Source organism: Triturus cristatus, chromosome 11, assembly GCF_964204655.1.
Source record: "Triturus cristatus chromosome 11, aTriCri1.1, whole genome shotgun sequence".
Classification (NCBI taxonomy): domain Eukaryota; kingdom Metazoa; phylum Chordata; class Amphibia; order Caudata; family Salamandridae; genus Triturus; species Triturus cristatus.
The window spans coordinates 703447071-703474023 of NC_140594.1; positions in this window are offsets into that span (position 1 = coordinate 703447071).

Here is a 26953-nt window from a genome sequence, read left to right on the forward strand (position 1 = left end):
TTGGAATGAAGATCAGGTCAGGAAAGACCGGCAAGGGGGAAAGTACAAAGTGAAAGTCAAATAAGCCGGCTGATTTGTCGGAAGGCGGGGGAGGAAAGGAGACACGGCGGAGAGACGAAGGAAAGTCTGTCCAATGTCCGGCTGGGTAGGTGACGGCCGAGGGGGTGATACACAGCCCATCTCCTCTATAGTTATCTAGGTAGCTCCACCGGGCATCGGCCAAAGTTGCTATGTCTGCTGCCCCACTATCTATGGGGCCCTCATTACAATTCTTGTCTGAAATTGTTTGAAATGGGTCCCAGAGAGAAAATCCTTAAGATGTGGAGGCCAGGTGACATAATTTAGGGAGATTCACTACTGGTATCTACTGTGGCTTTCCATATAGTTTGCCAAACTACTAGAAATAACTATAAAGAGCTGTATAGATCAGGGCCCATACTACAACTCAAACTGCAATAAACATATTCTATTACAACCTGGATTTCCGGAGCATCCGGGGGGTGCTTCATAAATATTCTTGTTGGACTTCAAGGATTCTGACATGATATCTCATGATTGAGCAATTAATATTTTGGGTACGCCAACACGTTCCTCCACTTCAAGCCATATGATGGATGCAGTATATGCCATTTCTCTTACGTAGTGGTGCAGCCATTTTCCAATTCATTGTACTGTTACACCTTACTAGAAGTAATGACAGGACTACAAATTTACCAGGTGCTTTATCGACCTTGCGGTGTGAAAAGAGCCCCAGCAAACACGTTTTTATTGCATCTGACAACCTGTAATACGAGCCAGTATTGCATTGATTGATATCACCCCAATAGTGAGTCAGTGAAACAAAAGACCACCGAATATGGGTTAGATCTGCTTCAACTGCATGGAAACAGACACAGATAGAATCAATCCTAATGTAAACTTTAATTTAGCTTGTCAAATTGAATATACTTAAATATTGCAAAACATTATTGGGGTGCAATAGTATTTTGAGCCACCCAGAATCGTTCAAAAAATCTGCCAACATTTAGTGCTAGACAGGCCCATATGATTTACATGTGCTCTATAAATTAATCCGAATAATTTTTTACCATCTCCAGTAGTATGTATTGTATGAGTAACTGTGTATAGGAGGTACAGTAGATTTAATGTGAATTAGATCCTTTAATATTTAGTCGGACAATATGTCAGGAATTGTCCAGCTAGAACGTTATAGTTCATTACTACATCAAATAAATCCAACAAAGCTCCGTTAGAGAATAAATCTCCATTCGTAGTTAGCCCTTAGTCAATCCAACATCGAATGTAGCCTGTGTGCACTGGAAGGCCTAGCAAAGGAACAGTTGGGGTATAGGGAAGTACAGTTTTGGGAAGTGAGCAACTATGTCTCAGACAAAATAGTGCAATTCACAACATAGTGGGTGATTTAATTTGCAACATATTCACAGGGAACAGCATTCACTGTACAGAGCTACCAGTTCAATTCTCCTCTTGAAGGCCCTTTTTGCTCAGGGAGTGCCCAGATATCAATCTAGATGTCCACTATATTTGGGCAGCTAACTCTGTACGTAATTGTAGTTGGATATAGCAACCCAGCAACGGTCAGATGCCCATATTCACATGCTAAGAAATTGATCCAAATCCTTAAAAGACCAGCATGGTAAAGTAAGGGGGAGATCAAGGAAGAAATAGAACAATCTTGGTAACGCCACCATTTTAATAAGAGCTATTGGGCCTATCATAGAAAGCGGTAATGATGTTCAAAACGTTAAATGTGAGCGAATGCCGCACACTGCTGCACATTCTCATCTTAGAGGTCCCCGACAATCTAGGAAGCTGGCTCTTTCTGTGCTATATCAGAAATCAGATATACTGTGTAAAGAGTCCACGGGTTTCCTTAAGAGTGGACAGGGGCTTATTATGCAATCCCAAAGTACTCTATTAGGTGGTAGTGTGGTCGAGCAGTTTAAGGCTTAAAACAGAGGAGTGCAAGACATTTGCAAAATACACACAATGATTAATAAATGACATAAAGAAGGAGATCCGCATCAATTTAAAAAAATACCAAGTGCCTTTATATAGGACTTGGCATCAGAGAAAAATCTTTCAGATATGTACAATTTTAAATATAAATTCTTTTCACTTTAAAAAGTGAACACTGCAATTTCTGAGTTCTGCAATGTTATCCTGTGGAAGAATGAACACATTCAGCAAACAGCTACAGTACATCGACTTACAAGACCAATCTCGAGAAGTTAAGGTGAGTGGTGGGCAATGTCAAAGGTAGCACCAACTGTACACCCCTAGCGGCACAAGGGTGGCCATGTGCAGGGTGCAAATCAGCATCGTGATCCCAATATGTTTCAATGGGGAGTGGTCACTGTAAAAAGAGGCTGCAGGCTCTGGCTACGAAGCCAGTAGGGCTGAACCAGGAAGTGGGCTCAGGCCTTGCATGCTAGGGGACACCTTTAGTCCGCTTCTTCAAGGCCAAGGATGACGGTTAAAGGGGTGTCCCTAGGAGTCGGGTATTTCCTTACCGGAGCAGTCGCAGTTGAGGGGTCTGCTGGCCGAGACTGCAGGCGACATAAGGGAGTCCAGGAGGGGTGAAAACACACTGGACTTGAGCTCTTGAGAGCCAGGCAACCTTGTTGACAAAGGTGGTCCACTTCAACTGGGGACGGAGGCGATGGGTGCAGTGGTGGTTTCAGGTGTCAGGTTTTGGCAGTTCTAGAGGCCTCAGATTCTTCCCTTTTGGAGATTTATTTAGAACAGGCCCTCTGTTAATGAGAGGTGTTGAGTCTTTTTCGAAGACAGGCAGTCCACCAAGGTTTCTGGAGTCACAGCTGCAAGACGAGTCGACTTTGGTGCAGTTTGCGATGAGGGATACAGACAGGCCGGCAGGGTTGGTAACAGGTCATCTGCTTCTCTCTTCTCTTCTTTTGTGGCTCTTCGGTGTTCTCCCTCTTCTTAGGTCATCAGGATCTTCTTCTCTGGTGCAAGGGACTCCCCTAAACACTAAATTTAGGGGTGTTAAGGGAATGTAGGGTAGTCGCCAATGGGCTACTGACTACGCACCCTATATGACCATTTCCTGTGGGAAGTGGTCATAACACTTTCCCAGAATTCCTAAGCATGCCATCACAAAGATGGCTACTTCTGAAAAATCGTGTATACCTCACAGTAGCCCACCTTAGGGGTGGTACTAGCCTGGAGGTTGCACGCCTACCCACCTGTCCAGGTGCCAAGGGGGCTCCGGACAGAGGGGGGTGGCATCCTCTCCTGCGATGGGAGCCAGATTCGCATTGCAAAGATGGCAGCTTCTTTGAAGCTTGCCGGTCCAAGGAGGTTAATCAGCAGGTCACCCTGTGGGAGGGGGTGTAACATCCTCTTCCTGGAAAGGCTTTTGTTGTGAGTCTCCTAAGATCAAAGACTCTCACCCTAGGAGGTGAGAACAGCGTCTCAGGTGGCAGGCTGGCAGAAACCAGTCAGCAAGCTCACCAGAGGCTGGTAGGTTTTCAGGGTGCCCTCTGAGGTGCATGTATTGGTAAATCAAACACTGGCATCAGTGTGGGTTTACCAATACAAGATGTTTGGTACCAAACATCTCTATTTTCAGTGAAGCGATCATGTAGCTAGGGAACTTGTTTTCACCAGTGTCCAAGACATTTTTTAAAATAGCGTACTGGGTCACTTGTACTGGTAGTAATAGGACTGACCAGCACTGCCCTCAAATGTTATATTCAGTACCCTGCCGTAGGACTGTTAGGCCTGCTGTAGGGGTAAGGGACATGGCACACAGGGATGTGTGACATGTTGTGTTTTCACTTTTGTCTGCACTAGGACACGCAGCCTGCAAAGGCGGTCTTGCATGTGCTTTGTGAGGGGTCCCTTAGAGTGGCACAATTCAGGCTCCAACTACCACGGGTACCATTTACTAAGAACTTACAGAGAGTGCTAAGGTTGTGCCAATTGGGAAGACGATTGTACAATTTTGGGGAAAGTACACTGGTAGTGGGGACGTGGTAAGCAGGAACCCAGTACACTTAAGTCAAAGGTGCATCAAATACCAGGCAAGAAGTGTGTGTGGGGGGTGAGGGGGGTTGAGGGGTTACTGCAAACAAGTACCCAGCTTCCTACAGACAGGATGATAAATATTTATAACTAAATATCAGAATGTAGCATGTTCTGAAGTCAGCATATTTACTGAGTCTTGTTGTGAAGATAAAATATAACCAGGCTTGAAGGTGAAAATAAAGGATTTTGACCAATTCACACTTAGACCAGATATAAATACAGTCCTTTTGCTCTGTTATCTATGTCCCAGGATATCTAATGAACTCCACATGCTTTATCCATCCTACACCTACAGGAGTCTTTATTGCTTTAACATACAAAACCCTTAGGAATTCAAAACAAGATCATCCTTAAATGCTATGTTCACTCTTCTGTCTAAACACATTGTCAGAATCTACTTCTCATTCATCAATTCTTTCAAACAGGTTCTAAAGCCCTATTTCCTCTCCAAGTCATGCTTCACTCCTTTCCAAATTGCTACACGCCTCGTCGTACCCTCCCTTTACACTCACATAGTTAATAGTTAATTTTCATGTGCGCTCCTGATTGTAATTATAGCTCTTAGGAAATATGCAATATTTAAAGAGTGAATTCATCAGGGAACATCTGTAAAAACAGGAGGGCTGTGTGAACTTGTTGAAAGCCTATATCTTTGTATAATGGGAAAATAAAAGTTATCCTGGGCGCAGTAGAAGATCTACAAAAAATGATGAAATGCATTTTGTCCTTGAGAGACCTGTTGTTGCAGCCGCACGGACCCAGGGATTTAGGATCATGGCAACCTCTAGGGAGTCCTAAAACAAATGCAGTAGAATAAATCTGAATCTTATAAGCTAAAATCTTTCCATATTGTTTTTCACCAGAGCTAAATAGGCCTCCATTTCCTGGGTGGTGGTTAACATTATGTACTTTCTAACAGAGGGTTTCAACATTTCATACTCCTCTCTTAACAACAAGTTCAGTTTGCGAAAGTACTCCACCCATTTGTAGTTCGCTTTGTGTATCCCATTTGGTTATAAAATAACTCCACACTTCCCTTATTCTGGAATGAATCCCTTATATACTTGAGCCAGAGGATTTTGAAAGCGTGGTTGAGTGAACAGAGGGTTTCAACATTTCAAACTCCTCTCTTAACAATAAGTTCAGTTTGCGAAAGTACTCCACCCATTTGTAGTTCGCTTTGTGTATTCCGTTTGGTTATAAAATAACTCCACACTTCCCTTATTCTGGAATGAATACCTTATATACTTGAGCCAGGGGATTTTTAAAGCGTGGTCGAGTGACAGCCAATTTCTGAGTATTAAACGATTCCTGCTGAGTTTCTCCTTGGTCCATACCCTAATCCAGCCCAACAAGGGACAAAGGGCTAAACTGTCACTAAGATACTGGACTCCCAGCTCCTTCTGCTCGCAAATGGTTAGTGTTCTTTGAGGGACACACAACAGACATCTAAGAAATTTCTTTTCTACAATATGGTGTTCAGTCATGGCTGCAGAATCCCATATATCACTCCCATAGAATACTTTTGAGATGCACTTGGTCAGGTAAATCTTGTCTATCACCTTGAGCAGTCTACTCCCCAGTCTTGTTGCAAAACTAAGTGCAGCTGCATTGGTCCTAATGAGTTCCTCTTTCTTTGCTTTAATTAGGGATTTCCAGATCATGTTGGAGTCAAATAGCACACCCAGATATGGAAAAGCCCTAAGCTTTGCTACTACATGCTTACTGATGCCTAATGTTTGGATCTTATCAAGTGGGGGTCCACCACCATAATAGAAGATTTAGTGAAATTAACAGACAGATCCAACTTACTCATAAACATATCAAAGGAATTAAAATGGCTTTGCAGACCCTTGGCTGTCCTAGCTATCAATACAGCATCATCCGCTGATAAAAGTACTGGAAGGGGGCGGACCAATATGGGGGCAAACTTTCTTGGTTGCTACTAGCTCCTGTTCAAGCCCATTTATAGAAAACAAAAATAAAAAAGGAGCAAGAATGCAGTCCTTGCAAACTCCTCTTCTCTTTTTAAAACTATTGGTACATGTGGAATCATTAGTGTATCTAACTAATGCAGTTGTGTTTGCATGGAGATCACATAAAAAATCAACTATATTTGGATCCTCCCTCATTTCTGCAAAGAATGCTCCACAATTTGTCACATTTGACACTGTCAAAGGCTGATGTAAGGTCCATAAAGGTGAGATGGATTGACTCGGAGTGGGAAACAGAATATTTGTTGATAACCAAATAGAGGCTCACACATTGATAAATGGTAGATTTACCCAGCCTAAAGCCATTTGTGAGTCCAAGATAATACTGTTCTCCTCCATCCAACAAGCTAATTTATCCAATAACATTCCTAACAGGACCTTTAAAACCAAATGGATGTGCGATATAGGCCTGTAACACTGCAGGTTGTCTTTATCGCCCTATTTGAAAACGGGCACTGCTGTGAACCAAAATGGAGATGGACCATCCCTCACCACCATATTTAGGATTTGGGTAAACACGGGACCCCAAAACTCCTCGTCACTAGCAAACAAGTCTGAAGGTATTCCATCAGGGCATGGGTCCTTTTGTCATCCTGAGCAGTCTCCTCTAAGGAAAATTCGAGGTTTGGGCTCTTCCCAGTCAAATTTCCTGTCTCGGGGGTATTAGAGGGAAGTTAGCAATTATATATACCCTCAAAAAGATGGATCCATTGAGAAGCCATGATGTGATTACATAGGGTAGGGGCATTCTCTTGTGCAAAGCAATGGTGGTTCATGATACACCAAAAGGCAGAGCTATTTTTCCAGGTACTTGCTTGCATAAGGTCATCCCAAGTTGTTTCCATTAAGGCCCTTTTTCCTCCTATTAAGTTCCTCCTTATATGTATACCAACAGATAGCTACCCACTCCATACCTCTCGGTGTTGCTTTAAGGCACATTTTAAGTTGCATAGGGATTTAGAGCAACTGTGTTCAAACCACTTAAGAGCAGATGATGAGGGTTTTCTAACTGGTGAGTGTAGGAGTTCGACTATCTTTTCAGAGATGCTCCAAATGGTATTTAAAATTACATCATGTGGGGCATTAAGGTTAAGGCAGGTTAAGATGTCCTGGGCGCAACAGTGGAACAGAGTATGTTTAAAATGCTCAGGCTCTACCTTAGCCCATCTTAGGCATCTTCCCTGACAGATTGGAAAAACTCACCTAGGGCCCTCTCCATTTTCCCAACAGATCGGCATGACACCCCCAGGGTGAAAGAGACCAGATTATAGTCACTAAACACACTGTGGAAGATGTTGCGATGAGAGATCATAAGATACAAAGGTGCCGAAACTAAGATATAATCAATAATGGAGGCGCAACACCATCCGGTAAAGGTAGAGATAACTTCAAGCCTGTTAGAGTTCGCCAACTTGTTCAAAAGAAAAACAAGATTATATTCATTTAACAAAGAGTTTAGATCTCAACCCTCTTTGGAGTGTTCCCTATGTAACCCCACAGAGAACATGCACCTCAGAGAATTACTCAGATCAACAATGGGGCTTTCACATAGATGCATATTGAAGTCCCCAGTGATGATTAAATTCACCTGACTCTCTTGATTCTCAGACAGTGTGTACATTAATGAGCCCAAAGTTTGTATATTAGAGGAGGCCTGTGTCAACATTTTAGTGTTCTAAAAATTCATCAGATATAAAGCCAAGGGGCCCGATTCACAGAACAAACTTAAGACTAAATCCTAAACTTAGTACCAATCTGGTATTCACAGAATGCACCTAGTACTTCTGGTATTCACAGAACACAGAATGAACTTACTACTTTTGCGATTCACAAAATGAACTTAGGACTTTTGCTATTCACAGAATCCATTTACGACCACTAAACTTACGTCCGCACTCGGGCCGGAATTTCCGCCCTCGGAGCGGAATTTCCGGACCCGGAGCGGGAAGTCCGCACGCGGGCCGGAAAGTCCGCTCCGAGGGCGGAATATCCGCTCCCGGGCCGGAACTCCCGGCCCCGGGCCGGAAATCCCGCATCAGGGCCGGAAGTTCCGATTACGGGCCGGGAAGTCCGGTTTGGTGGCCATTGATCATGTGAGCCAAGGGTGAACCTGTCCAAGTCCCTACCATCCCCCACCATGCATCAGCTGACACACTCCAGCCAATCCTAGCTCGGCAGCACGTATAACTGCAGAGCAGACACACACAAACCCTTTCAACATGTCACTGAATGTGTTTGTTGCACTGCCCCTTGCCATGCAGCAAAACCACTTGAGGAGGAGGAGGAGGAGGAGAGCCAGAGCAGAGAGGATCTTCAGACAGAGGATCAACTTATTTGGAATGTCCAGTCAAGATATAAGGGCCAGGTACCGTTTCCCTCCAGAAATCATCTTGGATATGGTATGTGAGTGGGAGCAGGAACTTGACTCCGTGACCTGCTGCTCACATGCAATACCAGCATACCTCAAGATCCTATCAGCGCTCCATTTCTTCGCCACTGGCTCATTCCAAAGGGTCTCCAGTGACCATGTGGGCATATCCCAGGCGAGCCAGTCGCGGTGCCTGCATCAGGTACTGCGATGCATCACTGCAAGATCCCACCACCACATACATATGCCACCGACACTGGCCCTGAGACAAAGGGCAGCACGAGATTTCTTTCGCATTGCACAATTGTGCTGGGTGCAATTGACTGTACCCATGTGGCCCTTCAGCCACCCCGCCACATTGCACACATCTTCTGCAATAGACACCGATGGCATTCCATCAACGTGCAAGCTGTCTGTGATGCCAGAGGGAGGTTCATTGATGTGCATGCGGTGTTCCCCGGCAGTACCCATGACAGCTTCATATTCCGCATGTCACCTCTTGCCCGGCGGATAGCTGCGGAAGAATTTGGCAACATGTGGCTACTGGGTAAGTACCAAGCGTTAGAAAGGAGGAATATGTGTTTTTGAAATGTCTGAATGCCCCCCAAAATTAACCATAGTACTTTAAGAATCATAAAGCTAGATACAGGGCCCACCTGACAATGCATGTAATACAGTATAGATCATGTCCTGTGCAAGTCAAAGAGGGAAATCTAACCAAATGCCCTTTCCCCTCTACTCAGGTGACGCTGGGTATGCACTCACCCCACATCTCCTCACCCCTTACAGGCGTGCAGACACTGTACCACAGCGTAGGTACAATAGGGCACACATACGGACTCGAGCCATCATAGAGCGCACTTTTGGTCTGTTGAAGTCGCGATTCAGATGTCTCGACCGTACAGGGGGGGTGCTGCAGTACTCCCCAGAAGTAGTGTGCAAGATCATTTTAGCCTGTTGTGTCTTGCACAACATTGCCTTAACGCATGGCTTACAGATACCGCTGGAACCTCGGCTACCTATGAATCTGGGAAACCGGGCCATGGCACATAACCGATGTCAGGGTATGCAAGTCCGTGAGCAGCTTGTTGCCACGTTCTTCACATGAGCAACCTGTAGTGGAATGGACCAAATGTGGATTGCTGTCTGTTGCCAATGATGAAACTTGGATATACACGACTGTGTCAATAAATTCCTTCCTGAGGCAACTTTGCAAGCCACACTAACTGCATGTTAATCACAGCTCTTGACAGTAGTCAAAACGTTGAGCCTGCATCAGCACATGTGCCCATGTCAGCGATCAGTGTAGTGGATGTCCCGAAAGAATCTATAGCCGCAGATGCAAGATGATACATGTACTGAGAGACACAGCCGGATCTCATGAGGATGGGTCTCTTAATCAGAAAAGGCCATAACCATAGCATTGTCGGCCCTGTGCTATCAACAGATGTGACTCCCCCACAAATGATGCGCCCACGACGTGAGTGATGCAATGGGTCAATCAGACACCATGGGGCAGATTAATGTGGGACTTGCGGCCCTTTCACGCTGCCGTTGCGTCACTTTTGTGACGCTGCGGTGGTGCTAAGCCAGCCCCATGCTGCGGGGAATGTACTATATGACGCATCTGGGAGATGCGTCACGTTGTAAAGGCCTGCGCCACATGTAGGCGTTCTGGCGCAGTGGGGGGGCCTTCCGGGCGCAGAAACGCCTCCTAAAAATCTACAATATTTCACTCAGTCACTTTTAAGGCCATGCTGCGTCAAAACCCTGCGCCTGCTTGAAGCAGGCGTAAGGATTGACGCAGCATCATAGGGATAGGGCACCCCCGAGCCTTGCTGGAGCTGCGTTGTGCATGCGACGCAACTCCAGCAATGCGCCGCCTTTCCAACGGGGGATGCGTCACGCATCTGCACATCCGAGCTGCACGGTGCACCGAAATGTCAATGCGGCGCATCTGTGTTGGCGCACGGGTGGGCAGATGCATCGCAACTCTTCTGACGCATCTCTGCTGATTAGCAGAGATGCGCCCGAAGCCGTAACTCTGCCCCCCTGTGTCTGTGATATATCCACACTTCTCAAACACAATGTTCCGGAACACATCACACAACTCTGCAAATGAGCACCTAATATGGACTACATGTACCATAATGCAAAGCATGAGAAACTGAAACAGAAACTGCAGACATGTCTTGAAATGGTCACTTCACCCTCTTGTCACATTTAAATAATTCTCACATGCACTGTCTTTTCTTTTTTATCCACAACAGAACAGCAGGATGGCAGTAGATGTGATTCCAGATTGTGGATGGATCTGGATGACTACAAAATGGCAGGCAACTACTTCCTGTGATGTATTTGCTGCCTCCCACTCCCTGTCAAACATTTCCTGTACGGAATTATATGTTCCGGGTCATTTTCGGAATTTGCGGCCAAAAAGCGGAAGCTCCGATTACCTAGCGTACGGCCCGTGTGCGGAAACGCCGATTACGGAGCGTACGGCCCGTGTGCGGACCTCCCGCTCCGGAACCGGAAACTGCGCTTACGGGCCGTAAACTCCGAAAATGACCCGGAACACATAATTTCATTCAGGAAATGTTTTACAGGAAGTGGGAGGCAGGAAATACATCACAGGAAATAGTTTGCAGCCATTTTGTGTTCATTCTGAGTCATCCTCTATCACAGACAGATCCTCTGACATCCTGCTGCTCTCATCCTTCTTATTATCCCCATAATGGCTGAGGGTTACGAAGAGAAGGCACCCCCTTTCACTGAAAGTGAGTTGGACATCTTGGCTGAGGGGGTGCTGGCCAAATTTTCTCAGTTATATGGGGACCCTGAACACCAGCTGAGCAATGCAGCCCGGGCCAGGCTGTGGGCCAACATCGCCGAGCGCTGCAGTGCAGTGGGAGTCCACACCAGGAGTGCGAGGGCATGCCGCAAGCGCTGGGAGGACCTAAAACGGTGGGCCCGGCACAAGGCTGAGAAGCTGGTGGGCCAGTCTTCCCAGCACCATGTGCATCGTCCTCGCCTATCCCCACTGTACAGGAGGGTCCTGCGATCAGCTTGACCGACCCTCCATGCTCAGCTGGAGGAGCATGAGCAGCAGGGACATGGTAAGTGCATAATATGCTAAATGTGTCTGGGAGTATGATGTGAGTGAAACAGTGCTGTACCATTGTGTGTCCGATGCCTCCATTCACAGATTCCGTGTCCATGCAGCAGTAACCAAGCTTAAAAAGGCACACTGTGGCATATGGACTGTACAGGGCAGAGTGCATTTTGGGAGTTGGAGTCTCGCCATGACAACTGGCTAAATGAGCCATATTTGTGCATTTGTACTGAAATCAGCTCTTCCCGCACCACTACAATTGGCACTAGGAAATCATGTGTGCATTGGATGAGCAATGGTACAGACACTGTCCTGTGTGCGCATGGCAGGCCAAAGGGTATTGGATGCTATGACTTGCATTGCATTTTTAGAGTGTGGGTTCCAATTGTGACAAAACATCATGTGCCATGGAGTCAAGACAGACTTTGACATCCTTGCATCACTCTTAAGCGCTTCTAAATTTACAAGGGGTGTCCACTGACAGACGTCTCAGCCTCAGTGGCCTGTTTCACATTTCACATGTACAGGTAGCTGTCACAAAATTCCCCCAGTGTTCAGCGGTGTACTGCATTACCATATCAGTCACCAAAGCCAATATGTGCCACTGGATTGTCAGTACATGTGTGGGGACAGCCAAAGGCTAGACTCACAATTTAGCTACAGAAATAGGCCAGAGCCTCAGTGCATGTGTGACCCACATTCGCCAATTGTCGTGTCCCATACAATGCTACAAAGCAGATGACACTTGTCCAGACCTTCAACAGCTGCGACTCCCTATGAATGGCCATAATCTGAGATTCGGGACTTCATGTTCTCCATTGGTGGACTGCTTTTGGAACCTGCACATGTAGCTGTGGCAGGACACACAGATCCCCAGAATGCCAGGTTGAGGGTTGGCCAATACAGTCGTGTAAGCCACACACATCCACGTGAGATGGCCATGTCAGACTCAATCCAGGAACTGACGGTGAACATACACGTAATGTCAGCTCATAGACACTGACAACTATTGAGTGTGATCAGAGGAAAATAAGTCTGACCTTGGCTCCTATGAATGTGTCTCGTCCTGCATGACACAAACATAACATTCGGATTTTGCTTACATTTCAGCAGGCACAGCTGGCGAAACAGAAGGGCAGCAGGACCTGGTCCGGAGCAAGAGGCCACCAGTGCGGCAGCGGCTACACCCACTTTCCACCAGCGAGGAAGAGGAGGATGAGGAGGGACCCTCAACATCAAGAGGCAAGGGGATTGCGCCCACCCGGACTGACAAGGGACACCCTGATGCTGGTGCCACATCCCAGGTGGAGGCTGCAGACATTGAATCGGGGGGGGGGTGAACACGACACCTCGGACCATGAGGTGTTGGAGAGCTACTCTCCTCAGGAATCTTCACCTGTGGTCCCTGAAAAGGTGTCCTCGGGGCAGGCCAACAAACAATCTGGGCCTGCCATCAGCCCCTCCCTACCTCTAGAGTTCCCCATTCCATCGGGGGACCCAGCTGCATCCCCTGCAACCAGTCCCCCTCATCGTAGCCGCCAGCTCCCCAACATCATTGGCTCCGGACCTCAGGCACCACATCCCTCCTTTTCCCCCCAGGCCCCTACCGGTGTTGTTCCTCCTGTGGCTGTGCCAGTGGACTTGATGTGGATGTGTGAGGGTCAGCCAGACATGTCCGCTCGCATCCAGCTACAAGTGTGTATGGAGGTACGCATGATGCGAGAGGACATGCTCCGATGTATGGCCACCCTCACCACCAGCATCAATTCACTGCCCGCAGCCATCTCGTCTGTTGTCTCCCCAATCCCTTCCCATACCACTGTCAATGTCTCCCCTGTCCGTTGCCCCACACTGTTTCCCCCCGTACTCCTCGTGTGGCACGAACCCAAGTGGTGCCTGTTCCTGCACCCGCCAGACGTGTGCCTGCATCGGACTCTGAGGATCTGGACATTGTGGTCCTAGAGGATGACCAGAAGGACACTTGACTTTTGACGTGAACAACTATTTCATTTTCCCCTTGTAAATAGACTGTTTTCCCTGACGCTCCCTGACGTGTTATATTTTTTTTGCCCCACCCCAATCCAGGTTCCCATCTCCCTCTGCATTAAGATCATCATTTGTTTTCCTTTCTCCCTTCCAAACGGACGGTTGTTCTTTTGTACCTTCTCAAAATACAATTCGGAATACTAATAACTTCCACTTGTTTTACTTCATTCTGAATGTCTGGTTCTGAATATGGACACATATTTGGTGGGTCATCTGCTATGCACATAATGGCTGGTTGCAACGATGGGTTACACTTGTAACTGTGTCACACACACACATACCTTCTAACATCTCCAGGCCACCTGCAACGTTACACAGGACATGATACACAACAGATTATTATTTTTGGTAGGTGTTTATTTGGTGCACACACAAACACGTGATCACATTGTCCCGGGTTCCTGTCACTGGTGAGTGCGACGCCGCAATTTGGGGGGGGATGACCGCTCCGAGTGCTCAGGTCTGGCTCGCCGCCTACGTGGAGGTGGGTACTGTCCAAGGGACTGTCCAGGGTCATCCACATGTGCTGGGGCAGATGGTGTATGCACACTTGATGGCTGTACAGGTGGTGGTGGTGGTTGTGCAGGTGGCGGGAGTGACTGTACAGGTGGTGGTGGTGGTGGTTGTGCAGGTGGCGGGAGTGACTGTACAGGTGGTGGTGGTTGGGCAGGTGGCGGGAGTGACTGTACAGGTTGATGAATACAGGCCCCAGCTAGGCCCGCAGGACACAAGGGTTCGCTCTCCTGCAATGGAATCTATAAGGAAGTTGGCACGGAAACTGCAAAGTACAAAGACAAAGTTTATTAACCCTTAAGGGTGGTCCTACAATCCATACAACACCCTTCAGTATTGCATAGAGTAGCACACAGAACTTGCGTACACGGTCCCCTTTTATACACAACAGAGGGGCTCATAAGTGGGTGGATACAACATGAAGCAAGGAATATTGCCTTTTATGGACATTTTCAATACAGAATCAATATGTGGGCGGAGTTGACACACTCCTTGAGCCCGCGAAAACATGGTCAAGCGAGGACTAACTGATAACAGATGTGGTCAAGTCTGGGCATGCGCCAAACGGACAAAGGAGCTATTTATAGACTGTTACTAGGCAGATTGCAAGAGCAACTAACACGAAGATAGGACTCTCCTCGTGTTGAGCACGTGGAGACATGACAATACAAAATGGAGTCCAGACTTTAGTCAACATAACGTAAGAGACATGTTCTAAGGAAAGAGAATTCATGTCTTTAGTAAATGCTTAATCACATCGTCGTTTCAATTTACAACAGACGACCCTTTCAGCATTTACTGAAGACATCCGGTTTGTTAGAATAATCATCGTATATGTCAATTGTCATCATTTCTTCTACTTCTTTAGCTAAATGTTTCTGATAAGTGACATCGGCAATAGCTTTCTTATCGGGAATACAGAATGATAAACATAAGGAACAGAGCAAGGGACCACATTGGACACAAATGCAACAAGAAAACAGAACTGCTACAATAATACAGAGACCAGTTAAGACCTTCCACCCCCAAGCAGTGATCAATGCCCAAAACCATCCAGAAAAGGACCAAGTGCCGTTTTCTGTATGGATTTCGGCTGCAATTTTATGCAACCTGTTGATTGCATTATAGACTGACGGCGTGTGGTCAGGGATGAACACACAACAACTACTTCCGATAATTTTACAAGCTCCACCTCGGTCGGCTAACATAACATCTAGCACCATACGATTCTGTAATGCAACAATTCTAGTAATCTGTAATTCTTCCGTAAGATTCCCAAGAGCAGCAGCAGTTTGGTTTGTCACAGCCTCTACCACTCTTGTTAACCTTCAAACTTTCCTACTATTTAGGGCGGCTCCAACGAAGAAAAACAATCCTAAATTAAAATCAATATACTGTTGCAGACTAGTGTCAGTCTGATCCACATCATCAATTGATAGAGTGCGTTTGTACCTATTTACAGTCACATTATTTAACAATTTCAAATCCTTATGATAAGATGCAGGTGCCAAGAATACAGGGGGCAATAGAAATGCCACATAACATACTCCGGACCAACCGGCTGGCAAACGGTAATAACCTTTATTTCCACATACGAAGTATGTATTATGGGATGCTAAAAAGGTACTGTTATTCAACCCGTCGATATTTAATATGGTAATGCAATCACTAATACCAACAGGAATATAACCCACACTCTGGACACACAGGTCCGCTTGAGCTTGTGCCACTTGAATCACAAATCTGTCTTTTCCCACGGTGTCTCTGGTGTTCGTGAAAATATAGGGAATCGATTCATTGTCTGGTCGATACTCTTCCCATTCCCAAATTGTCCCATTCGCTTGCGGATATCCATCTTTATCCTGATGACATTCTTTATTGAGTCTGAAGAGTAATCGTCCCACTGTAGGTTTCCGGGTGGCAAAAAGCAAAGTGTACCATGCTCTACAAGAGCCATTATGAGAGAAAGGAAGAGGTATGAATGGCGTTCCTCCTTTCTTCTGATGAGCTGGCATCATACCACATATCCAACAGTTCGTAGCATTCGTGGCAACATGGGTGTGATGCAACATCTGGATGAAAGTGTTATTCAAATAAGACTGACGATGCTTCAACTCCTGGTACGGTAGTGTATAAAAATAGTGCTCCTCAGGCACTGGAGTAGTCAACACAAGTAGCTTTCGAGCGGGAGTCACATCCTCCACAAACCATGTGGTTATCCCCACAATAGCTACAGTAAGCATAAAACCTGATGCACAAAGGATTTTCTTTTTCTCCATGCCAGAATAAAGAATCAATACCTTCCTGAAACTAAAAGGTTTGTCAGAACAGTTCCCCTTGGGCAGCGGTCGATTTCTTCACCAGCAGGCCAAGACGGGTGTCGCTACACTAATACAGGGCTGATCTCCCCCCCTTGCCTCATTGGCTCTCCGTTTCACTAACCCAAGGGCCGTTCTGACAACGTGTCCTGATACTGAAGAATTCACTTCCTTGGCCTGAGATGATATCGCTTTCCTCCAGGAGTCGTGTGGTCCGGGAAGAGCTCCTCAGCGTCGTTCGGTTCCCCAGCACGGCCTTTCTCTGCAGTCAGAATTTCTCGATGGTCGGTCAATACAGCAGGCTCCACCAATCCGGGCGGTACTTTGCGACAGTGCAGGGAATGGACCAATTCTTTCTGTTGGAAACCCGCACAGCCGTCCTCGTTGCAAGTAGGACCTGCTCAGGACCAACCCATCTCGGCTCCAAGCTGTTCGTCCTGTCAAAAATCTTTACCATGACATAGTCGCCAGGCCGGAGACTATGTCCTTCACCGGTGGACCGATCAGGGAGCGCCTCCCGGACCTGTTGATGAATAGAAACCAAGTTATCCGTTAACTGCGCCAGATAATCATTCATCATTACACAAGGTACATCATACACAGTCTTAGGTTTTGGTGGACCCCAAATATTCATTGGGCGTCCAAAGACAATCTCGTACGGTGTAAGACCGGTTCGAGAGTGCGGTACCGATCTAATTGACAATAACGCCAGCGGTAAAGCGTCTGGCCAAGTCAAAGACGTCGAAGCTTGGATTTTAGCGATCTTGAGCTTCAGTGTACCATTATACTTCTCGACTAGTCCTGCAGACTGAGGGTGAAACACTGCGTGAAACTTCTGGGTGATGCCCAGACCCTTCAGAACATACTTTATAACATCCGCTATAAAGTGGGGTCCGTTATCACTCCACAGCAGTCTACAAACGCCATATCGAGGGAAGAACTCCTTCAATAGCATCTTGGCGGTAGTCATTGCAGTATTGTCTTTCGTAGGGTATGCCTCAACCCATTTACTAAAGGCACATACCACTACTAGAACATACTTCAAATTGTTACAGCGCTCAAGCTGGATGTAATCCATCTGCAAAACCTCAAAGGGTGCAGTAGGTGTCGCAAATCCTCCTGCTGGAGTTCGAGTACCCTTTCCTGGGTTGTACCTCAGGCAAATCATACAGGTCTGCACCACCCTCTTTGCCGTGCTAGCAATCTCTGGATGCTCCCAGACTTGGGTAAGCAATTTTACAATTGCGGAAGCTCCAACATGTGCTAGCCCATGTGCCATCTGAACCATAGGTTGTACAAAAGCCGTGGGTAATTTCCATCTATCCATCTGCTTATTTCTCCAGCAACCCTCATCATCCAATTCTCCCTCACTGGACCATTGCTCCCGTTCTTTATCAGGAGCGGTCCTCTGTATTTCTCGCACTTCTTCCTTCGCATCGTGCCATCTTTCTACCTGTGACTTCACTACATACATGGCAGTAGCACCGGGCTGCATCGCAGTCTCCCGTGCCACCCGGTCTGCTAACGCATTCCCTTCTCCAACTTTATCGACTACTTTCCTATGGGCGCTACATTTAACGATGGCAATTTTCTTCGGATATGTCAATGCAGTTAAAAGATTGTGAACTAACTCTCCATGCATTATTTGTACTCCATGCGACGTTAGAAACCCTCTCTCCTTCCAGAGCAGGCCGAAATCGTGCGCTACTCCGAAGGCATAACGGCTATCTGTATAAACATTCACACACAATCCTGTACTGAGCTCACATGCTCGTGTTAATGCTATCAGTTCCGCTGCTTGAGCTGATTTCTGTGGTATGCGTGCTGTCTCCACTATTGTTTGCAGTGTGGTAATTGCATACGCTGCTGAAGTCGTACCATCTGGTAGCTTCAGGCATGATCCGTCCACCCACAGTTCTCCATCTACATCTAGAAAGGGCGTATCCTGGAGATCAATACGACCCTTTGTTTGTTCCTCAGTCACAAGAATACAATCATGTGCTTTCTGTGCTTCAGACTGATTCTCGGGGTATGGCAACAATGTGGCCGGATTTAACGTTACGCACCTCTTTAACGTAATATGAGGAGCCAAAAGCGTCAGCTCATATCCCGTTAAACGGGCACTGGTCAAATGCTGCGTCTTTGTCTGATTAAGCAGGGCATTAACAGCATGGGGGACTAATACCAACAGCTTATGAGATAACACAATTCCCTCGCTTTGGCGTATTGACACAGCTGTCGCCGCAACCGAACGAAAACAACCAGGCAATGCTCGGGCAACAGGGTCAAGTACGGCCGAAAAATATGCACACGGGCGCTGCTTGTCGCCGTGCATCTGCACTAAAACTGATAATGCACATCCATCTTTCTCATGCACATACAGCGAAAAAGGTTTTGTATAATCAGGGGTCCCTAACACTGGTGCTGAACAAAGGGCCTGTCGTAATTGCTGGAAAGCAGCGTCACACTCATTTGACCAAGGAAGCGGAACAGGTGTGTCTTTTGTCAAAAGGGCTAACAATGGCTTGGCTATGTGTGAAAACCCTAATATCCATTGCCTACAAAAAGAAACAAGTTCCAAAAATGCGCGCACTTCCTTCTGCGTTGACGGCGTCGGCGTGTCCAGAATTACTTGGATACGATCTGGTGTGAGTGCACGCCCCTCCTTAGACAAAAGGTGACCCAGATAAGTCACCTTTGGTCTACAGAACTGCAATTTCTTCCGAGATACTTTGTGATTGTGGGATGCCAAAAAGGAAAGCAAGGACAACGTACTCTTTTCACACAACTTCGGAATGTCGGCCGCCAGCAAGATATCATCGACATATTGAATGAGGGCGACACCCTCGGGCAGAACAAAGGAATCCAATTGTCTTTTCAAAGCTTGACTGTAAATGCTAGGGCTTTCTGTGTAGCCCTGAGGGATTCTACAAAATCGATAAGACCTATTATTTAGAGTGAAACCAAAAAGGTATCGGCTATCGGGATGAATAGGAATCGAAAAGAAGGCATTTTTCAAATCAATAACTGAAAACGTGGTCGCCGTAGGCGGGACCAAAGTAAGCAACGTCGTGATATCAGAAACCACTGGGTACTGAGGTATCACGATCTTGTTTACTTCTCTCAAATCAATTATAAACCGATAGACTTTGGCATCCGTATCCTTTTTCAAAACGGGTAGAATCCGGCTATTACAGACGTTGTAGGGAACTTCCTCCACTACTCCCACTTTAATCAAATCCTGCACAATCTGTATAAGAGCCTCCTCCCCCTCCTGGGAAATACGATACTGTGGGAGGCGTGGTAACACCGCCCCCTCCTGGACACTAATGTGAACAGGCGGAATCACCATCTGTCCCACATCAGTATCCGAAGTGGCCCACAAAGCACGAGGGAGGGTAGCTAACACCGCATCCTCTGCAACCACACACATCCGTTCAGACCGAGGGTAATTGTCATTTAATATCACCCGCACTCCGGCAGGGGAGCAGCGGATCGTAGCTCTGAAGTGCTTTAACATATCAAGGCCCATAATGTTGTCCGGCGTGTTCGGGGCAAGCAAAAACGGACAGGGTGCAGAAAAAGAATCAACCTGAAACGTGAGGGGCCGCGAAAGAGGGCTTCGGGAGAGTGTACCGTCAAACCCTACCGATGTAACCATTAAGCCAGATGGGGGAGCCCTCGGAACCAATTGTTTAGACAGCGCACTACGAGTCGCTCCTGTATCCACTAGGAACTGATCAGTAGAACCCAAAACCTCAGCTGATACGTAAGGACCCTTCTGATCAACCGGCACCTCAACTGATTCTAACCCCCATCCAACGCATTGCTGAGAATCTTGGTACTCAGAGCGGTCAATCCCCGACACTTGATACTGGTTTTGTCGATCGAAAACATTAGGCCTATCTCGTTGCTGCCCGGCAGGGTCAAAACGAGCGTGATCGTTAGAATTCCTTCTAAAATTCGAGGAACCCCCTCTACCTCTCGGGCCACCCTGATTATGTCCCTGACGCAAAGCATACAACGCCGGGCAATCTCTGGCCCAGTGTCCCGATTGCTTACAATACGCACATTGATTCCTGCTCAAATCAGATCGGCCCGAGGGAGGACCATAAAATCCTCCCCTACCTCTATTGACACCCCGACGGGGCGGACCATATACTTGCGCTAACATTACCTTCGTTTTTAAATCCTTCGATTTCTTCTCCTCCTGCCCCTTCGCCTCTTGCTCCTGACGCTCATAATACTGAGCTAAAGTCAGGAGGGCTGTCGGGGACGCGGTGGACCAAGAACTTTCACTCGCTTTTAGGCGGGCTGCTATTGCCGGTAATAAATTCGCCACATATTTATCAGCAAAGAGGTGTCGACCCGTATCATCCGTAAGTGACTGACCACTAAAATCATGAAACGTCTCCTCAAAGCGCGTAAAGAAATTTGCAACTGATTCATCGACTTTCTGTTTACACGAAGCTAACATGTTCCAGTCAATCTTTTTAGGAGGAATGATTGTTTTCAACTTGGTCAGAATAGCAGCAGGGAGATCTAGGATAATCTGAGGTGGTTTCTGCGCGGGCTTCCTCTCCCTATCCTCATCCTCAAGCTCAGACCACCGAGCCTTAAAAGCGGCAACATCGTCCACCTTCCGCACGGATCGCCACATATCCGGTGGTAAAATAAGCCCAAAGAACAGATCTATATCTGCTAAGGTCATAGTACAAGAATTCAGGGCCCCCTCAACTTCTTCGTAGAAGGCCGCTGGATTCTTGCGAGGATCAGGCAATGCATTTTTTAATGCCATGACATCAGCCCTATGCCAAGGAGTATAAACCCAATTGTACACAAAATATCCCTTAGCATCGGCGGAGGTAATATCCGAACTAGTTCCCGCTCCCTTAGGGGGAACATACAAGGGTGCCGCCTCTCGCATTGGTTTAGCATGCACTAGCTCGCTCTTATCTGAGTGGGAGGTGGGTGAGTGGCCATCACCGGTACGCGAATCCGACTGCTTTTCCTCCTCTGCTTTTTGGCGCGCTCTCTCTTTAAGGTCACTCGCTGCGTCCCGCAATGCAAACAGCCGTCGAACCGCATCAGGCGCCTTAGAGGGAGAAAAAACACCGTCACGCAATGCTTTAGCATCTAATACTACATCATCAGGCTCAAAAACTGCCGAATATTTCCGAAAGACAGTAATCACTTCATCAGAAAAGTGGCCCAAAAAATACAACTTCTCTCTATCCTGCCACGTTTCCCAAGAGTCCAACAATTCAGCGAGGGATAACTTGCCCTTAAGTGCACGATAGGAAACTTGCCGAAGCTCACCCATTCGGTCAACCGATAACATGGACCGCGTGTCTACCTTACCCGAAGCCGATCCAGAATCCTGTGACCTCGGGGCAGACGCGCCAACATAAGGGGGCGGAGAGCGATCTAATAAATAAAAATCATCGTCAGGATTATTAAGGACAGGATAAAGTGGTTGACGAACAGCATATTGACCCGACACTTGTAGCCTACGCTCCTTCTCTTGTCTCTCCGCCTGTTCTCTTTCCTCCCAACGCTTCGCTTCCTGTGCTCGCACATGATCATTCTTCCGTTGCTCTTTATCAAACAGCGCTTTCTCACGTTTCCCTCGCTCACGCACTTCCTTCACCCACAACCGCACACACTCAAACATATCCTGACGAGCACGCCGTTTACACATACACTGTTCCACATACTCAATCTTACGCATATCAAACGATCCATACAAAGGCCAACGCAACTCAGGATCCTTCTTGGTGTATTTCCTCCATATTGTGCTGTACATTATAGAGGAAAGACCATGCTTCACATACATATCCCTATTAGGAGTCCCCTCTGGGGGAGCTGGAGCAGATTCCTCGAGGTTTAACCGGTTTCCAAAGCAGCAGCACCACTTACGGAGTGCGCTAAAAGCAGGCATGCTCAAAAATAATGCAAAATATACAGTATTATCAAAAATGGCACTTAAACGTTGTGCCGTTCAAAGTTACACAGTTACGGAGAAATATCTCCACATTACCTGCCTATATGTGTTGCAACGCATATATTCTCACAATAGCCAATACAAGATATGACCGGTCATCACAAATCAAACTCAAATAGCCAACCCAGGCTTCAAAAACTCGGAGCAAGTACCGTACAACGGTTCTTACCAATCAAGAGTCCAGATTCCAACTGCCAAGCTCCAAAATTCGCCCAAACGGCTGTCACGGCAGGACCGACAGAAGAGGTCTCAGTCGAGGACCGGCGCCACCCAGATGGTCAGCTCGGAAGGGAAGGAAGAAAACCTCGGGATGCCAGGACTAAAGTGCCTCTGGCAGTGATCACATCCCCGGCCAAATTCCTCACCTTCGTCGCGACCAGTCCTTCGAGCATCCGAGTCGCCGATGAGCCCCACGTGACGGGCGCCAATTGATGAATACAGGCCCCAGCTAGGCCCGCAGGACACAAGGGTTCGCTCTCCTGCAATGGAATCTATAAGGAAGTTGGCACGGAAACTGCAAAGTACAAAGACAAAGTTTATTAACCCTTAAGGGTGGTCCTACAATCCATACAACACCCTTCAGTATTGCATAGAGTAGCACACAGAACTTGCGTACACGGTCCCCTTTTATACACAACAGAGGGGCTCATAAGTGGGTGGATAAAACATGAAGCAAGGAATATTGCCTTTTATGGACATTTTCAATACAGAATCAATATGTGGGCGGAGTTGACACACTCCTTGAGCCCGCGAAAACATGGTCAAGCGAGGACTAACTGATAACAGATGTGGTCAAGTCTGGGCATGCGCCAAACGGACAAAGGAGCTATTTATAGACTGTTACTAGGCAGATTGCAAGAGCAACTAACACGAAGATAGGACTCTCCTCGTGTTGAGCACGTGGAGACATGACAATACAAAATGGAGTCCAGACTTTAGTCAACATAACGTAAGAGACATGTTCTAAGGAAAGAGAATTCATGTCTTTAGTAAATGCTTAATCACATCGTCGTTTCAATTTACAACAAGGTGGTGGTGGTTGTGCAGGTGGCGGGAGTGACTGTACAGGTGGTGGTGGTTGTGCAGGTGGCGGGAGTGACTGTACAGGTGGTGGTGGTTGTGCAGGTGGCGGGAGTGACTGTACAGGTGGTGGTGGTTGGGCAGGTGGCGGGAGTGACTGTACAGGGGGTGGTGGTTGTGCAGGTGGCGGGAGTGACTGTACAGGTGGTGGTGGTTGTGCAGGTGGCAGGAGTGACTGTACAGGGGGTGGTGTTGGGAGTGCCAGTTCAGCCCGCTGGTGTGGATGTCTCCCTTTGCTGTGTTGGTGTGCAGTTGGTACAGGTGTGGGGATGTGCTGTCCTGTGGGCAGATATGATGGCTCCCCTCCCTGCGTTGACCGTGAAGGGAAAGGTTGGCTCACTCTCAATATGCCCTCCATCATCTTCATGGCCAAGGCATGGTGTCTTGCACTCTCTTCCCTCTGGATGGATAGCATGTCTCGCATATTTCTGGACATGTCCTGCCAAGTCCTATCCATCCTATCCAACACTTGGCTCAGCCTCTCCACCGCCTGAGGGAAGTGGACCATGTCCTGCAGGGAGTCCGACATGGTGGACAGGGTAGCCCCTATGGCACTAATGTCCTGCCTCACATCGCTCTGCTGTTGGAAGAAGTCCTGCTCCCACTGGTCATCACAGCCAGGTGCAGGCCCTCTCTGCAGCTGTCTGCCATGGATGGGATGTGCAGGTCCTACGGCAGGGGGTGGGGTGGGAGGTGGGAGCCTGTGGGCAGGTGAATGGTGCCGAGGGGATTCCAGCAGCACAACAGGGCTGGTACTACCCCCAGATGGTGGAGAGGATGGCAGGGATACACTGTCTAGGGAAGAGTGGGTAGGGGAACCACCATGTTGGTCCTGGACGTGAGGACTGTGAGGGAGTGATGTCTGTGTTGTGATGCGTGTGTGCTGTGGCTGGTTTGCTCGAGTCTGGGGACAGGCCATGGTATGCCTGGAGGAGGCGGAGGGACGTTGCTTGGCAGAGGAGTTGATGCCCTGACCGATTTAGCCAGTCTGGCACGATATCGCGCATTGGCATCTTCATCGTCAGACATGTAGTCCTCATCATCCACCAAGTAGAGGTCCTCAGGATATTCTTCCTCCTCCTCCTGAGCAGTGCTTGCAGCCGACATCACAGCTTGGAGGATCAGGGGATTCTCCCCTCTGATTCCCCGTCGGCCCGCACTGGTCATAGGCCTGTCATCCTCGTCATCAGCATCCCCTGGAACAGAGGTTGCAACAGTATTAGGGATTGACCTGGTATGACATGTGGTGCAAAACAAGGGTTTGTATCAACTGTACTTTGCATCAACAGATGAGGATCATGTGACCTGTGTAGGGTACCACCACAAATGACAGCTCACACCATAGCACTGAGGTGTTACACAGATACAGGCAAACTCACCAGCTCCAGCCACAACTCTCTGTCCCTTGGTGTTCCCCCCTAGTGTCACCTGCTGGACCTGTCTCCTCACGGGCCTAGCTGTCCCTGAACCATCAGCTGTAGAGGGAAGTGACAACATTCTCAATTATCTGCATCACCAATTGTCAGACAGGCACATGACACTCCTGATTTGTATTTCACTTTGTACACAACTGCTGATTACATGCAGAGGGGAATCAGGATCTCTGACATGGCTTTGGAGTCGAAGCCAGTGACACACCTCATGCTAGAATTACCTGAAGGACGGCTGCGCGAGGGTTGGATGTCATTCAGTCCCCGGGATGGTGCATGCTGCTGGGGTGTAATCCGGTCAGCAGCTGTGATAAGACATACAGGTCTATATTTTGCAACAAGAGATGGTAGCTCTGAGCCAACATGTCATTCTCAATGACCATTTGTGGGTAATCCAGAACTATGTGCAGCATGTTTAGCTCCTGAACTTTACATTTGGGCACCTGCTCACATGCAGCAGTTGCCAGCCGTTCCCTCCACACAGCAGTGACATCAATCAGATGACACATCAACAGACACCTCATGCTAGAATTACCTGAAGGACGGCTGCGCGAGGGTTGGATGTCATTCAGTCCCCGGGATGGTGCATGCTGCTGGGGTGTAATCCGGTCAGCAGCTGTGATAAGACATACAGGTCTATATTTTGCAACAAGAGATGTTAGCTCTGAGCCAACATGTCATTCTCAATGACCATTTGTGGGTAATCCAGAACTATGTGCAGCATGTTTAGCTCCTGAACTTTACATTTGGGCACCTGCTCACATGCAGCAGTTGCCAGCCGTTCCCTCCACACAGCAGTGACATCAATCAGATGACACATCAACAGACACCTCATGCTAGAATTACCTGAGGGACGGCTGCGCGAGGGTTGGATGTCATTCAGTCCCCGGGATGGTGCATGCTGCTGGGGTGTAATCCGGTCAGCAGCTGTGATAAGACATACAGGTCTATATTTTGCAACAAGAGATGGTAGCTCTGAGCCAACATGTCATTCTCAATGACCATTTGTGGGTAATCCAGAACTATGTGCAGCATGGTTAGCTCCTGAACTTTACATTTGGGCACCTGCTCACATGCAGCAGTTGCCAGCCGTTCCCTCCACACAGCAGTGACATCAATCAGATGACACATCAACAGACACCTCATGCTAGAATTACCTGAAAGACGGCTGCGCGAGGGTTGGATGTCATTCAGTCCCCGGGATGGTGCATGCTGCTGGGGTGTAATCCGGTCAGCAGCTGTGATAAGACATACAGGTCTATATTTTGCTACAAGAGATGGTAGCTCTGAGCCAACATGTCATTCTCAATGACCATTTGTGGGTAATCCAGAACTATGTGCAGCATGTTTAGCTCCTGAACTTTACATTTGGGCACCTGCTCACATGCAGCAGTTGCCAGCCGTTCCCTCCACACAGCAGTGACATCAATCAGCTGACACATCAACAGACACCTCATGCTAGAATTACCTGAAGGACGGCTGCGCGAGGGGTGAACAGCTGCAGCCAGGATGTCATTGAGTGCCCGGGATGGTGCACGCTGCTGGGGTGTAATCCGGTCAGCATCTGTGATAAGACATACAGGTCTATATTTTGCAACAACAGATGGTAGTTCTGAGCCAACATGTCATTCTCAATGACCATTTGTGGGTAATCCAGGACTATGTGCAGCATGTGTAGCTCCTGAACTTTCCATTTGGGCACCTGCTCACATCCAGCAGTTGCCAGCCGTTCCCTCCACACAGCAGTGACATCAATCAGATGACACATCAACAGACACACATGTATGAGAAGATTACTGATAGGAAGGGATAAATGACCCGGATTCCTCCCCATTACACTGCTATCACCTTTGCCATTCAGACTTACATATTTCCAGAGTCTCATGTTGTTTGTTGTCAAGTCAGAAAGGGTTTCATGTGTGAGATTTACAATAGTCAGGGACATGATGTTGCTCATTTGTGCTTCCCCACGCATGAAGTCACACATATTTGTATGAGAGAACACAGATGTCTTACG